The sequence below is a fragment of the Tamandua tetradactyla genome, chromosome 2 (genome assembly GCF_023851605.1).
Source record: "Tamandua tetradactyla isolate mTamTet1 chromosome 2, mTamTet1.pri, whole genome shotgun sequence".
Taxonomy (NCBI): Eukaryota; Metazoa; Chordata; class Mammalia; order Pilosa; family Myrmecophagidae; genus Tamandua; species Tamandua tetradactyla.
The window spans coordinates 106,331,640-106,346,197 of NC_135328.1; the positions used below are offsets into that span (position 1 = coordinate 106,331,640).

At 37.5% G+C, this 14,558-nt stretch overlaps 1 protein-coding gene across 3 annotated transcripts in view; it reads left to right on the plus strand.

The window, feature by feature from the left end:
- The window catches only part of PCSK5 (proprotein convertase subtilisin/kexin type 5), a 441,103-nt gene that overhangs the window by 13,273 nt on the left and 413,272 nt on the right, over positions 1-14,558 (plus strand). The window contains exon 1 of one of the 3 annotated variants that reach the window (XM_077148452.1): positions 4,113-6,285. The exons of the other annotated variants lie outside the window; for them this stretch is intronic. The gene's annotated coding sequence lies outside the window, so the exon portion shown is untranslated. Of the gene's footprint in view, positions 1-4,112; positions 6,286-14,558 lie in introns of those variants that run through there. 3 annotated transcript variants of the gene reach the window in all.

Consider the following 14,558-nt stretch of genomic DNA (forward strand, 5'->3'; position numbering starts at 1 on the left):
ACTTTGATGTATCTACTGAAGCTACGGCCTTTATTACTTCTGGTTTGTACTGTTTACTGGTCCTGCCCTGACCCCTTTGTCTTTCCCTTCAAAACCCATTTCTCTGTTCAAAAGCCTTTACTATTTTTCCTTCTTTTTTCTTAGTACTGTAGACATCATTCAACCTAGACATGTTGCCATCCTTTGCAAATGAGTTGCAATGTCCTGCTTCTGTGCCTCTACTCATATCATTCCCACTTCCTGGACATCCTCAGGTTCAGATCTCAGTTGTTGTGCAAAGCCCTTCAGATGTCACTCCCTCCAATGAAGCTCCCTGTGGCTGAAACCTCCTTTGTTTAAACTCTCATTAAACACTGAATACTTCTTTTTATTGATAGTTAACATTTTCATCTTGGATTCAATTTATTTGTATGTATATGTTATTTCCTTTGCTGGATGGCACTCTCTTTAAAGACAGGATTTCTGTCTGGTCATCTTTGTATCCTACGTGCCACCTAGAGGATGGCTCTGCAGTTCAAACGCCCTCGAAAATATTTTCTAAAATGAATAAGTTCTTGTGAATACGTAGAGGCAGGGAGTAAATAGAAGCTGCAGCAGTCATAAGTCCACTGAATATCTCTGGTTCTCTTCCTGGCTGTCCAAAGAAATTGCATTTCCTTATTTTGGGTTTTAAGTGTGGCCATGTGACTTCCTTTGGCCATAGAATGGAATGTGAGTGGAAGTGGCACCTGTCCTTTCTTTAACAGTCAGTACACCACTTGGAGTGGTCTGCATCTGCCCTGTTGATGGGAGCTCCTCCAAGTGGTGGGCTCTGTAGTAGCCTGGGTCCTTGACGTACAATGAACAGCCCCCCTCAGCCCACCCACGGTGGACATGAAACACTTAGAAATAAGCTTTTATTGTTTTAAGCTAGTGAGATTTTGGCGGGGGGGTGGGTGGTGGGTGGAGGGTGTCATTTGTTGCCACAGTGGAATGCTGTCTGTCTTGACTAATACAAAAGTAGACTCACAGCAGCTTTCTCCTTTTAGCCTTACAAACTCTAAGGACTAAGATATGTGAAGGAGGCGAGAAAAAGAATTATGTGATATTCTGGATAAGAACCCGGTGAGTTAATGGGAAGACCTCAAAAATCAGAAGCCAGATAGTAGGTATTTGCAAATGTGTGTGTGTGTGATTCTGTTGTTTACAGGAAATTCAAATTTCCTGGAAAAAAAAAAACCTAGAACTTAATTGCTGCCACAGTTAATTGTTACCATAACACATATTAGTCTAGTCAAGTCTCTGAATGAGATTTGTTCCATATATTCAGATATATGTATTTAATGGCTGGTAGGCCTCTGTGAAAATCTGTTGTTTTATTTATTTTTTTTCTTTTCCAAGAATACTGAAACTTAGTGTAGCGTAGGTTGTCTTTTATTTCTCCCTATCAGATGAAAATACCATGTTAACTTTGTGCTTCAACAAGATGTTAATAGAGAACTCGCTTTTGGCTTGGCTTTCTCGGAGGGCCACACTGTACTTTCAGAATTATGACGCTCACTGCTACAGAATCCACTTAAATTTGTCTCCCTGTTCCAGGGGCGATTATGCCTTAGTTGTTGGAGAACTGGCTTCACCCACACATGGGTAACTGTGCACTCACTTATTTATGTGATGTGGACACACTAGGGAACATCTGAGGCTTAGAATGTTATTGGCCTGAATTTCCAACTGTTGAAATGAATCCATAGCAGCAGATTTTTCTTCTTTGGCAAGATGCAGTGATTGGTTCACTGATTTGCGATCTGTTAGAAATCGGAATAAGTTAAAATGAGGAGAGTTAAGTGCTGCATAATGTGAAAAATATTCTAAAGGTCACATGGCTGGGCTTCTTAGACAAGTTAAGCACCATGAAGCTAGAGCTATTTTAAATACATTTGAAACATTGCATGTGAACTTGTAGATTTTTTTTTCTAAAATGTTCTGTTGCAAAGTAGTCAAAATTTTATTTTGACCTAGCTGACTCTGAAAGGGCAGATGGAATCAGGAGGTCCGTGTCTCACCCAGAGAAAACTAGTCTCTCAGCTAGAGGTCCAGCCTTTCCATTCTTTCACGTATTTCATTTGTGAATTTTCCATTCCCTATCATTTTGTCCTTCAACATTCATTTCAGATATTTTAAACTGCCCACATTGTGGGAAGCACGTACTATGCCCTAGAGATGCAGCAGTGCAAAAAAATCCCTATTTTCTTATAACTTGCATTCTGATATAGGAGCAGTATATCAGCTTGCTTCAAAACAACTCATCCCAAAACTTAGTGTCTTAACAGCAACCACTATTGTAAGGATTCTGTGAGTTGACGATACTTGACTGAGTTGACTCAGTCACCTCGCAGGTCATTTGGGGACTGGCTTCATTCAATGTCTGGTGGTTGGTCCTGGCTGTTGGTTTGTGTTAGGGGGTAACTGACCATATGTCTTGGGCTACTTCTCCTGCTTCTTCCCTTAGTGACAGGAGATTATCTCAGCAGCAAGAGTGAGAAAGCGTCAATGTGGAAACCCTTTTCATATTTCTGCTTGTGTTCTATTTGCTAATGCCCCATAGGTCAAAACAAGTCATATATCTAAGCCCAGACCCAAGGGGTAGAGAATTAGCCATCACCTCTTTTTTTTTTAAATTTTTTTTTTGTTTTAGACATAACAACATACAGAAATGAACATTCTTACCATATGATCATTCCATTCTTGGTATATAATCAATAACTCACAGTATCATCACATAGTTGTATATTTATCACCATGATCATTTCTTAGAACATTTACATCAATTCAGAAAAAGAAATAAAAAGAAAAAAGATAAAAAAAACTCATATATACCATACCCCTTTCCCCTCCTTCTTATTGATTGCTAGTATTTCCATCTACCCAATATATTTTAGCCTGTTTCCCCAATTTTTTTCTATGCCCCTTATCACTCCCTTTCATTGATCACTAGCATTTCAATCTACTAAATTTATTTTAACATTTGTTCCCCTGTTATTTATTTATTTTTAATCCATATGTTTTACTTATCTGTCCATACCATAGATAAAAGGAGCATCAGACACAAGGTTTTCACAATCATGTGGTCACATTGCAAAAGCAATATCATTATACAATCATCTTCAAGAAACATGGCTACTGGAACACAGCTCTACATTCAGGCACTTCCCTCCAGCCCCTCTAATATACGTTAACTAAAGAGGTGATATCTATATAATGCTTAAAAATAACCTGCAGGATAATCTCTCGACTCTGTTTGAAATCTCTCGGCCAATGACCTTTTATTTTGTCTTATTTCACTCTTCCCCTTTTCAGTTGAGAAGGTTTCCTCAAACCCTTGATGCTGAGTCCCAGCACATTCTAGGGTTTTTCTCAGTCCCTTGATGCTGAGTCTCAGCTCATTCTAGGATTTCTGTCCCACGTTGCCAAGAAGGTTTATACCCCTGGGAGTCATGTCCCATGTAGAGATGGGGAGGGCAGTGAGTTTGCTTGTCGTGTTGGCTGAGAGAGATAGCCATCACCTTTTGATAAGAAATGATGAAAAGAATTTGTAGCTGCATTTTGCAGTCTATCGCAGGGAGTCTATTAATAAACAATTGAGTAAGAAAACAGAAGATATGCCTGTTGGTGATAAGTGCTATGGATAAAAAACAAGGAAGAAGGAAACAGGAATTATCTGTAATTTTTTTCCCTCAATTTTAAACAAGATAGTAGCTAAGGATGTCTTTATAGAGAAGGTGGCATTTGAACAAAGACCTGAATGATCCTTCAGAAGTTTGAGGAAGCAAACTCCAGCAGAAGGATCATTTCGTGCAAAGGCCCTGAACCGGAGAGAACCTGGTATGTTGGAGGAATAGCGAGGAGGCCATTGTGGTTGATTTAAGAGTTAGCAGGAGGAGGGTGGGAGGAGATGAGTTGGGGAGTTGGGGTAGATCCTGAAGGTTGGTGCTGCTCATATATATATATATTATATTATATATATATATATATCTTTTTTTTTTCGCATGGTCAGGCACCGGAAACTGAATCTGGGTCTCTGGCATGGCAGGCGAGAACACTGCCTGCTGGGCCACCATGGCCACAGTGCTGCTCATATTTTAATGTGCATTTAAATCATTTGGGAATCTTGTTAAAAATGAAGATTCTGATTTAGTGGGCCTGGGGTGGAGCTTGAGATTCTTGCATTTTTAACAAGCTTCCAGGTGATGCTGATGCTGCTGGTGGGCCTGGGACCACACCTTGAGGAGCAAGCCTGTAGGTCTTCGTAGTCCATGTACCATAAGGGCTTTTGATTTTCCCTGAGTAAGGAGGGAGGCCACGAGCAGTTTTGTGCAGAGAAGTGACCAGTTCTCTACCGTGTGATGAGAGCAGGTGATTAAATAGAATGTTTTAAATACGTAGAGTACAGGGGGATGGAGACATCATGCAGCCTAAAGTGGAAAAGAACATTGAATTTATCTTATTACTTTAGCCATCTGAATATTCTTTCCTCTACAGAGCTATTTCATTCTGTGCTGTTGGTGAAAAAGAAAGGACCTCATCTCTGGACACCCCTCCTCCTAGCACACACCTATTCCAGATCATTTCTAGAACGAGCATGTTCTGTCCCCTTGCAAGTTACTCCCATCCTGATTATTGGAGCATTTCTTTCCCTGATCCTGTGTTCTCCTGACTCAAGTGACTTTCAACCCTGGCTGCACATTCCTGTGTGGAATGTAAAGATACCTCTGATCTTGGGTGGGGTCTGGGCATCAGTAGTGGCCCAAGTGATACAGATGTGCAGCCAAGGTTCAGAACAGCTATCGTGCTCGGTTTTTCCTCAGCAGCCGTTATGTAGGCTGTCCCCATAGAGCTCAGAGCGTCTCTTTCCCTGAGGAATTCACTCTGCCTTCACATTGGTCTCAGCCTTCTCTCCTTTCAGTACCAACAAACACATGGATCATTAGCTCATTTGTAACCCTACTGAATTCTAGTGATTCCAGCTTCAGTACTTAGATTTTACTTAATTACAATGCATTTGTGTTTTGAGGTAAAGGATGATCATTGCACAGATATAGACATTTGAGTATCTAAGTACTTGTTGATATTTGAGGTCACATATTTGTGTTTTTGGTGTAACTGATATTGTAAGTCCCTGACCACATTACAAATCTCTAAGCAAATTCCAAGGCTTTATACTGGTGACAGGATAACGGGAATATGGGCTTAGGAGATCATGTGGCTCTGGGTTTCATATTTGTGCAGTATCTCCCAACAATATAACTATACAGTTTCAGAGGTGCCCTGGCTAAACTGAAATATGACATTCTGTCCCTTTGAAAAGTTTGATCTCATGCCTTGTTGCTGGGTCGAACTGCTTATAGTATACTAGGAATTAATGTATATTATTTATTCTGAACCTCTCTGGAGAGTAGCATAGTTGCGTTGTATTTTTTGCTATTAGATATAAGTAAACATTAAAATAAATATGCTACTTATATTGGCATTTCTTTATTTTATTATACTCCAGGAGCCCCATAATATGGAAGTGGCCAGGGTCTGTCTCAGCTTCTAAGAGGTCTTTCCACAACCCTGCATGATTCTTTTTTATTTATTTGTTTACTTTTTCGCATGGGCAGGCACCAGAACTCGAACCCAGGTCTCTGGTATGGCAGGCGAGAGCTCTGCCTGCTGGGCCACCATGGCCCACCCTGCATGATTTTTTAAGGGAATGCTTTTTATTTTCATTTTAATCCAGCCTATATTTATGTAAGAATTATTTGAGGTCCTATATTCTTTAAATGTCTTTTTATGTTCCAGTCAGAGTGGGAAATAAAATTGAAAGGCAGTGGAATGTATTATCTACAAATTGTGTCACAAATTTGCTGTATCATCATGTACCCGGAATGACTTTTCTGTGTATCATTAACTTGTTATAATTTTGAACTAATTATTAACTCAACCAGATGGATTTACTTGAGTGTTATCTTAAAGGACTCTGAGATGTGCAAGTATCACAAAGTTCTACCTGATTTACTGCTTGAACCTTGCTGGATCTAGCATTCCATTAAGGCACTGCCTTTTGCCTCCACATCACCACCACATTGGACTTGGTTATTCCACACCACTGGGAAGAATGTATGTGTGTGTTTAAATGAGTAGTAATTAATTGGTCTTAAAAGAGATGCCACTTGGATAGCTAGACTCATTGGGCTTTAAAGTTTGTAGCAATAATGTCACTAGCCTCCTCATTACAAAGAAGATGAAGTTGAAGCCCCAAAAGAGGTATGGATAGAGCTCTGAATTGGTATTTAGAATTCAAGTCGTAATTACAAAAACTACTCCTGAAAATTGCTCAATTAGTAAGGTAGAGACACTTTTCTAGTCATCCTGATCCTTTTTCAGGGTATATATATATGTTTCTGCATTCTTGCTGACAATTTTTGTATTTATTGGACCCTCCTATTTTCTTTAGGAAATGTATGGTGTTGGTGGGGGAATTGATCAACAGATTTTATGTGTGTAGGTATGTAGCATATGAGTGAATAACTCAGTTTTGGAGGCAATATCTTTTCCCCTAGTTCTGTGAAAATCTGACTTTTATACTCCTTTCTTTCATTAAACTGCCTTGATAAGAAATGATAGATACTGTTTCCTGACTTTGATACAAGCACAAGGTCTTAGGAATAGTTTACAGTTCTACCATGGCAACTATTTAGCAATAAGATAAATGATTGCTCTGATGGCTACAGTTTGAACGTCCTGATGGATCCCTGGGAACCAGAGAACTCTTTCCTTGGGAAAGTCAAAGGCTTATTTTGGGAGATGTGGGCACAGGAATCACTTTTGCAAATGCTTGTAGTTATGGTGTCTATACGAATGACTGCAGTGCTTAGCGCCTGCAGGCTAAACTGAGCTTTCTTTGACTGATCTTGGCTGTGTTATGTGGTTTGTTAAAATTGTGTGCCTGAGGGGTAAGGTGCTGCATCCATCACTCTGAGCAATGAAAGTTCCTTTTATAGGTCTGTGGAGCCAAAGCAGTAACTGAAGTAACAGAATAGAGACATCAGCATATCTAAAGCAGTCACTGTAAGAATTCAAATTAACATGATTCATTTGAAATGGGAGTAAATGCTTGTGGCTCTCCCAAAGATTCTCTACCCTGCGTCTTTATCACTTTACTTTATTGGGGCTTTTAACCAATTTCACAACTTAGCTACAGAATGTTGACATGTTTGAACTAAGAGGTAGGAAAACTCATGAAGCCCTGCTCTTGCGCTAAATTGAATGCATCTTTTTTAGCAGTGCAAGGGTAGCAGTCAGTCAATATCCAGTGTTTGGAGTATTAAAATAATTCATAGATTAATTTTCGGTCCTGTAGAAGCCGCAGATAGAAACTGAATATCTATTAAATGTACTTACTTTTTCTTCATTTATCCAGATATGAGACTTTTGTCCAGAGAGTATATCTTCTGTTGCTGCAAAAACCTGTAAACATTGCAATGATTCTTTTGGTAAAACACTGTGTTGGGTTTATCTTTTACGTCAACAGTAAGTACTTAGGAATGATAGAAGAGAGATACTTAAAACTCAATCTACCATACCAAGTACATTTTCTTAAACATCACTTCTAAGAGTCAATTTTATGGATACAAACATTTACTTGGTAGGCATAATGGTTATTTAAACTCTCTTTCTTGGGTTTATTTGACATATATTTAAGACCAAACACACTGTTGAGATAAAGGTCAATGGACTTTTTATGTTAAAAAAAAAATTAAAAGCTTGGCACTTCAGTCAGGCTCGGGAGTTATTAAGATATTAATCCTAAAGTTAATCAGATTGTGGTTGAAACTTTAATAACAAATGAAAATATGACTCCAAGCACAGCTTATGATATTCTTTATAGCCTATTCAAGTTTGATATAGAATAGTGGAAATAGAACTGAATTTGGAGTCAGAAAAATCTTGTTTCTATCACTTGCTAATACTGTAAGCATGGGCAAATCACTGAGTATAGCTGGGCCTCAGTTTTATTATTTAAAAAATGGGATTAATACAGGCATACCTCATGTTATTGTACTCTGCTTTATTGTGCTTCCCAGATAATGTTTTTTTTTTTTTTACAAATTGAAGGTTTGTGGCAACCCTGCTTCGAGTAAATCTATGTATGCCATTTTCCAACAGTATGTGCTAAATTCGTGTCTCTATATATCATTTTCATTAAGGTATGTACTTTTTTTTTTAGATATAATGCTATTGTACACTCTATGGACTACAGTATAGTGTAAGCCAAAAAATTCCTATGACTCACTTTATCGTGATATTCACTTTATCGTGGGAGTCTAGAACTGAACCCATGATATCTCCAAGATGTTTCTATAATCCTTTATTTTTATGAAAGTATTCATTCATTCAATCATTTATTAAACAGATATTTACTGAGCATTGTGTGCCGGGCAATGTAATAGGTGCAGGGAGAAGTCTAACAATATTTTAAAAGTTGGTAAGGAAATAAACAGCCTGATCAGTTAGAGAATAAGTGGGGAAAGCCACTTAGCAGAGTGAGTGGTCAGAGAAGATTTTCTCTGGGATATTTGAACTAAATCTAAAAAATGAGATGGAATTAGGCATTGGGAGATCAAAGAAAGTAAGTTCCAGGCAGATGGAACAGCAAGTGCAAAGGCTAGAGGCTGCAAATGTTCAATTAGCACATAATGAAAAGAGGCTCAACATCATTAATTATTAAGGAAATGCAAATTAAAACCATGAGATACCCCTTCATGCCCACTAGAATGACTATTACTTAAAATATATACTTTTTATTATAAAAATAATGGGAAGTAGTTGACCAGTTTTACAAAGGAGCATGACATTTTCTTTATTACTTATATAAAATAATATATGAGGAAGCACTTTACAGATGGAAACAGCATGTAAGCTATTAATGCATTGTAACTTAGGATAAAATAGCAAGACAAAAAATACATGGGCTGATGAGTTATTTTATTCCACATACAAGTTGTAAAATTCTTAAAGTAGGCAGTCATAAAGGTGCTAAAATACAGATAATCAAAAACACTTTGCATTATTTTTACATGTTTTGTGTGTGTATGTGTTTGTGAGGTAGGGCAGCAGATCTACCTGGGAAACATTTTGCTTAAATTGATGTGTTCAAATGTGGTTACCTTCTTTGAGCATGTATGTATGGAAATGGTCAACTGGGAACCAGCATCACATTAAATATCTGCCCCTAGACAATTTAAAAAGTAGATAATTCATTTGTGCAGAACTAGGAATTTATAGTCGTTGGATATTATGGACAGATGGTGTAAATAAAGCAGGACTCCAAGAGGAGACTGCTAATTTAGTGCAAATGAGGTTTTATAAATGTGAGCACATCTGCTGACAGAATTTTAAGGATATTTGAGACTATTTTGTTCATCTTCCTGGTGCTGGACTAACTCTTGTTGAGCTCACACTGAAAGTAGTGTTTTTCTACTACAGTATCTGTGAAGGTATCAAAACATTTTAGTTAAAAGAAGAAGGAAGACACGTTCTGATCTTTAGGGATTGTGATATTTATTGAAAATTTGGAAATAGTTTTTGATCATTCAATATGGGAAGCAGAATCTAAGAAATTCTAGTCCACCCAAGGTAAAGTATTTTTAATAGGTACAATTATTAGTTATGTTTATCACCTCTGAATTTTTAGTTCTGAAATTTTACTTGATTATTAAATGAAATTAGTTTCATCAAGGTCATCTGTCAGGAAACTAACACCTTCTTTAATACTGTTATGGATTGAATCATGCCCCCAACAAACCCATGTTCGAGTCCTAACCCTCGGTCCTGTGTGTGTGAACTCATTTGTAAATAATACCTCAAAAGATAAAAAATAAGATCTTCAAAGATCCTATTAAGATGAGGCCAAACTGAATCAGAGTAGGTCTTCATCCTATATGACTGGAGTCTTTTTAAGCAGATCCTATATGACTGGAGTCTTTATAAGCAGAGACAATTTGGACTCAGTAGAGGATGAGACAGAAAGATAGTCGACCAAGTGACGGAGGCAGAGGTTGAGATGTGGATAGCTGGCAGACCACCGCCAGAAAGTTGCAGACTTCAGAGAAATCACATCCTACTGACACTTTGACTTTGGACTGCCAGCCTTCAAAACTACCACACAATAAATTCTTGTTGTTTAAGCCAGCTAGTCTATGGTATTTATTATAGCAGCCCTGGCAAACTAAGACATACTGTGAATATTATTAATGCTCTTATTTCTCGCCTAGAGTTGAAATTGGATACAATTTTTCTTAATCCAATTTTATTTTAAACATAGATTGAGCTCAGAGCATTATAAAAGGTAACCCAGGAAGTAAAACCCTTTTGTACTATGTAGATGATACATTCGTATTTGGGGGTAGGTTTTTGCATCATCTTGATTGCACAGGTCAAGGGAGACCACAATATACTCACATCCTTTTCTCAGTGTTGGTTCATCACTTGCTCATGATGGTCACCTCCAGACTTCTTTAACTCAGACTTGGGCAGAGCAGAGCCATAACTAGGTCCTGATTCAGGTTGGGGTGGGGCCCATGGATTTGCGTTTCTTCTAAGTCTGCAAGGTGATGCCAATGCTGCTGGTTTGATACTTCTGGTGCTGGGGCCACACTTTGAGAATCACTGCTTTACATATTTTTACTTATTTTCAAGGCACTCATTAGGTGTATAGTTAATAGCACTTAAGAGACTGAGCCATTTTTATTTGTTCTGTTCTTTATTTCAAAATTATCATTCATTCATATTTTCAGGGTACAAATACTTCCAAAGCACTCCATATTAGCATAATCAATTTATTTCATTGTGGCTAAAATGTTCATGTTAATGGAAATGTTGAAATATTTCATTTGATTGATAAAATGAAATCTTTACATATCATGAATGATTCTGAGATTGCTGTTCGTGCTGTATAATTCCAAATGTTGAACAAGGTTGCTGTGGCTTGAGGGAAGTTCCTTAATTGAATAAAGCCAATTCAATATACATTTTAATCCAAATAAACAATTTAACTGTTTGCTTTTACATTTGCATTGCCTTTCCAACTTCCTCATTTTGATGCCTAGGCTTTACTCTGTGTATCTTTTTTTTTGCTTTTCCTCAATAAAGTTTCCATTTTATTTAACCTAGTTAAGATACTAATTAAGATATGCTCAGTTCTCACTATGCTTACTTATTGTATTATAGAAAAAATGAATTCATAGCAAACGTTTTAAAATTCCCCTCTTGAATTTAAGAATTTATAATTTATCTTTTAATTTCTACTTTCCTAATTATATATATTTGAAACATAATTTTAAGCTATCTACACATCATAACTCTTGTCTTTTCATATTTAATTTTGGCAATAATCTGCAATATTCATAATTTTATTTTTGCAAGCCTTGTATCTATATTTTACTTAGCACTGTGGCTTTTTAAAAATTTATTTAACTTTTTTATTGTATAGTATAACATATGAAGAAAGCAAGGAAAAAAAAAGCAATAGTTTTCAAAGCACTCCTCAACGAGAAGTTATAAGACAGATCCCAGAGTTTGTCACGGGCCACCACACTATCCTCTCAGATTTTTCCTTCTAGCTGCTCCAGAATGTAGGAGGCTAGAAGGCCTAAATATTTTTTTATCACCACAATCAACTTTTTTTCCTTTCTTTTTTTGTGAAAAATGACATACAAAAGAGCAATAAATTTCAAAGCACAGTACAACAATTAGTTGTAGAACATATTTCAGAGTTTGACATGGGTTACAATTCCACAATTTTAGGTTTTTACTTCTAGCTGCTCTAAGATACTGGAGACTAAAAGAGACATCAATTTAATGATTCTGCAATCATATTCATTTGTTAAATCCTATCTTCTCTGTATAACTCCACCATCACCTTTGATCTTTCTATCCCTCTCTTTAGGGGTGTTTGGGCTATGGCCATTTTAACTTTTTCATGTTGGAAGGGTCTGTCATTAATATGGGGTAGGGAAATGGAACTATCTGATGTTCTGGAGAGGCTGGCCCCTCTAGGTTTCTGGACCAGATAAGTCCTACATCTGGAGATTGTAGGTTTCTGGAAAGTTACTCTAGTACATGGAACCATTGTGGAATCTTATATATTGCCCTAGGTGTTCTTTAGGATTGGCTGAAATGGTCCTGATTGGGGTTTGGCAGATTATGATAGGTAGCAAGGTCTAACTGAAGTTTGCATAAGAGCAACCTCCAGAGTAGCCTCTCAACTCTATTTGAACTCTCTCTGCCACTGATACTTTATTAGTTATACTTCTTTTCTCCCTTTTGGTCAGGATGGAATTTTTGATCCCACGGTGCCATGGCCGGATTCATCCCTGGGAGTCATCTCCCATGTTGCCAGGGTGAATTTTACTCCGGAATGTCATGTCCTGTGTAGGGGGGAGGGCAATGATTTCACTTGCAGAGTTGGCTTAGAGAGAGTAAGGCTACATCTGAGCAACAAAAGAGGTTCTCCAGAAGTAACTCTCAGGCATGCCTATAGGTAGGCTGAGCTTCTCCACTACCTATATAAGCTTCACAAGAGTGAGCCTCAAGATCAAGGGCATGGCCTGTTGATTTGGGTGTTCCTATAGTTTGCCACAGTATCAGGGAATTCTCTGATGGTAAGGTTTAATAGTTCCATATTTTTTCTCCTATCTCTCAAAGGACTTTGCCAATACTTTTTTTTTCCACATGGGCAGGCATCGGGAATCGAACCCAGGTCCTTGGCATAGCAGGCAAGCATTCTTGCCTGCTGAGCCACCGTGGCCCACCCTTTGCCAATACTTTTTGATTATCTGCTTAATATATATTGGATGTATCCAGGCATTATATTAAGCTATATAGGATTAAAGGACCTCTTTCTTTTTCTGGGCTCCCTGTGTTTCCGTTGTTCAAATGAGCTATACAGGTAGATTGAGTCAGATTATGTGCTACAGAAAATTTAGGTTCCAGACCAAATAAATCTTTCTTCCTTTGGTCTCAAAAAATATGTGTAGTTCTAAAATATAGACAGTGTCTTCCTTACCCCTGTGTTCTGAATTACTTTAACCCCAACCTGATTGTCTTTGTTCTTAAAAAGCAGGCTATATATATATATATATATGTATGTAAATATACATTTGTATATAAATATATGTATACATATATATATATATATAAAACAACTTCTCAAACTTCAGAAATAATAATTACCCTTCCGGACTATATGTGTCTGCTATAAAAGCTTACAATCTAGGCCCCTGTTTTCTTGTAGGCATTTCTGTAGGAGACTATACCACTGTTGTTCTTTTGTTTCTGGCTTATTCTGCCTCCCCAAATGTCCCACATGTTCATTCACATTGTTGCTTGCCTCATGACTTCATTCCTTTTTTGTAGCAGCGCAGTATTCGATCATATGTATATACCATCATTTGCCAATCTACTTCTCAGTCGGTGCCTCCTTCAGGCATCTGCGTTCGTCAGGAATCATGAACAATGCCCAAAGCCCACAGTCCATCAACACGCTCAGTTTTAGATAATTTCGTTGTTTCTGTGGACCTTTGTGTGTGTGTGTGTGTGTGTGCGCGTTTTGTTTTATCAGGTTTATTGAGGTATAATTTATATATAGCAAAATTCACTGCATCGTTCCAGGAGATTGGACAGATAGCTATAATTATGTAATCAAGGCATACAACCATTCTATCATCTTAAAAAAATTCTCTGGTGCATGTTTGTAATTAGTTTCTTGCTCTGTCCCCTACCCTTGTCAACCACTGATTTGTTTTCTATGCCATGGTTTTGCCTTTTTTAGAATGCCATATAAATGGAATGGTATAATATGCAGCCTTTTGAGTCTGGCTTTTTTTCTGTAACACAATGTATTTGAAATTTAACCATGATGTATGAGTCGTTATAGTTTTTTGTTTTTTTTTTAATTGCTGGGTAATATTCTATTAAATGGAGTACCAACATGTTTATCCATTCGTCAACTGAAGGACATTTGGGTTGCTTCCAGTTTTTTTGTGATTATGACTAAAGCTGTTGTAGACATTCACATCTAAGTTTTTTTGTTTTTTCACATACAAGTTTTTGTGTGCACATTTATTTGCATTTCTCTGTTCTTTTTTTCTCTCTCTCCAACTGGGATTGCGGGGTCATATAGGAAGTGAATCTTAAATTATAAGAAAATACCGACTGTTATCCAACAGTTTGTATTCACAACATGAGCATTCCATTTGCTTCATATTCTCACCGTCGCGATGGCATTGGTATTGCCATTTAAAAAAATGTGTTCTTGCTATTCTCATAGGTGTGTACATCTGACAATTTTAATACATACAACTGGTTAACTATGAAATCGGTCAGCTGCTGATGGTGCCAGAGCCTTTGGAGCAGCTGGTCTCATGTCTGCTAGATGGAAAACTTCACATCTTACTAAAAATTCACCCACTTCCCCACTGCCGTTATTCCCAAGCTATTGCTGATTTACTCTTACTCTCTTGTTTTGGGCCCAGTTT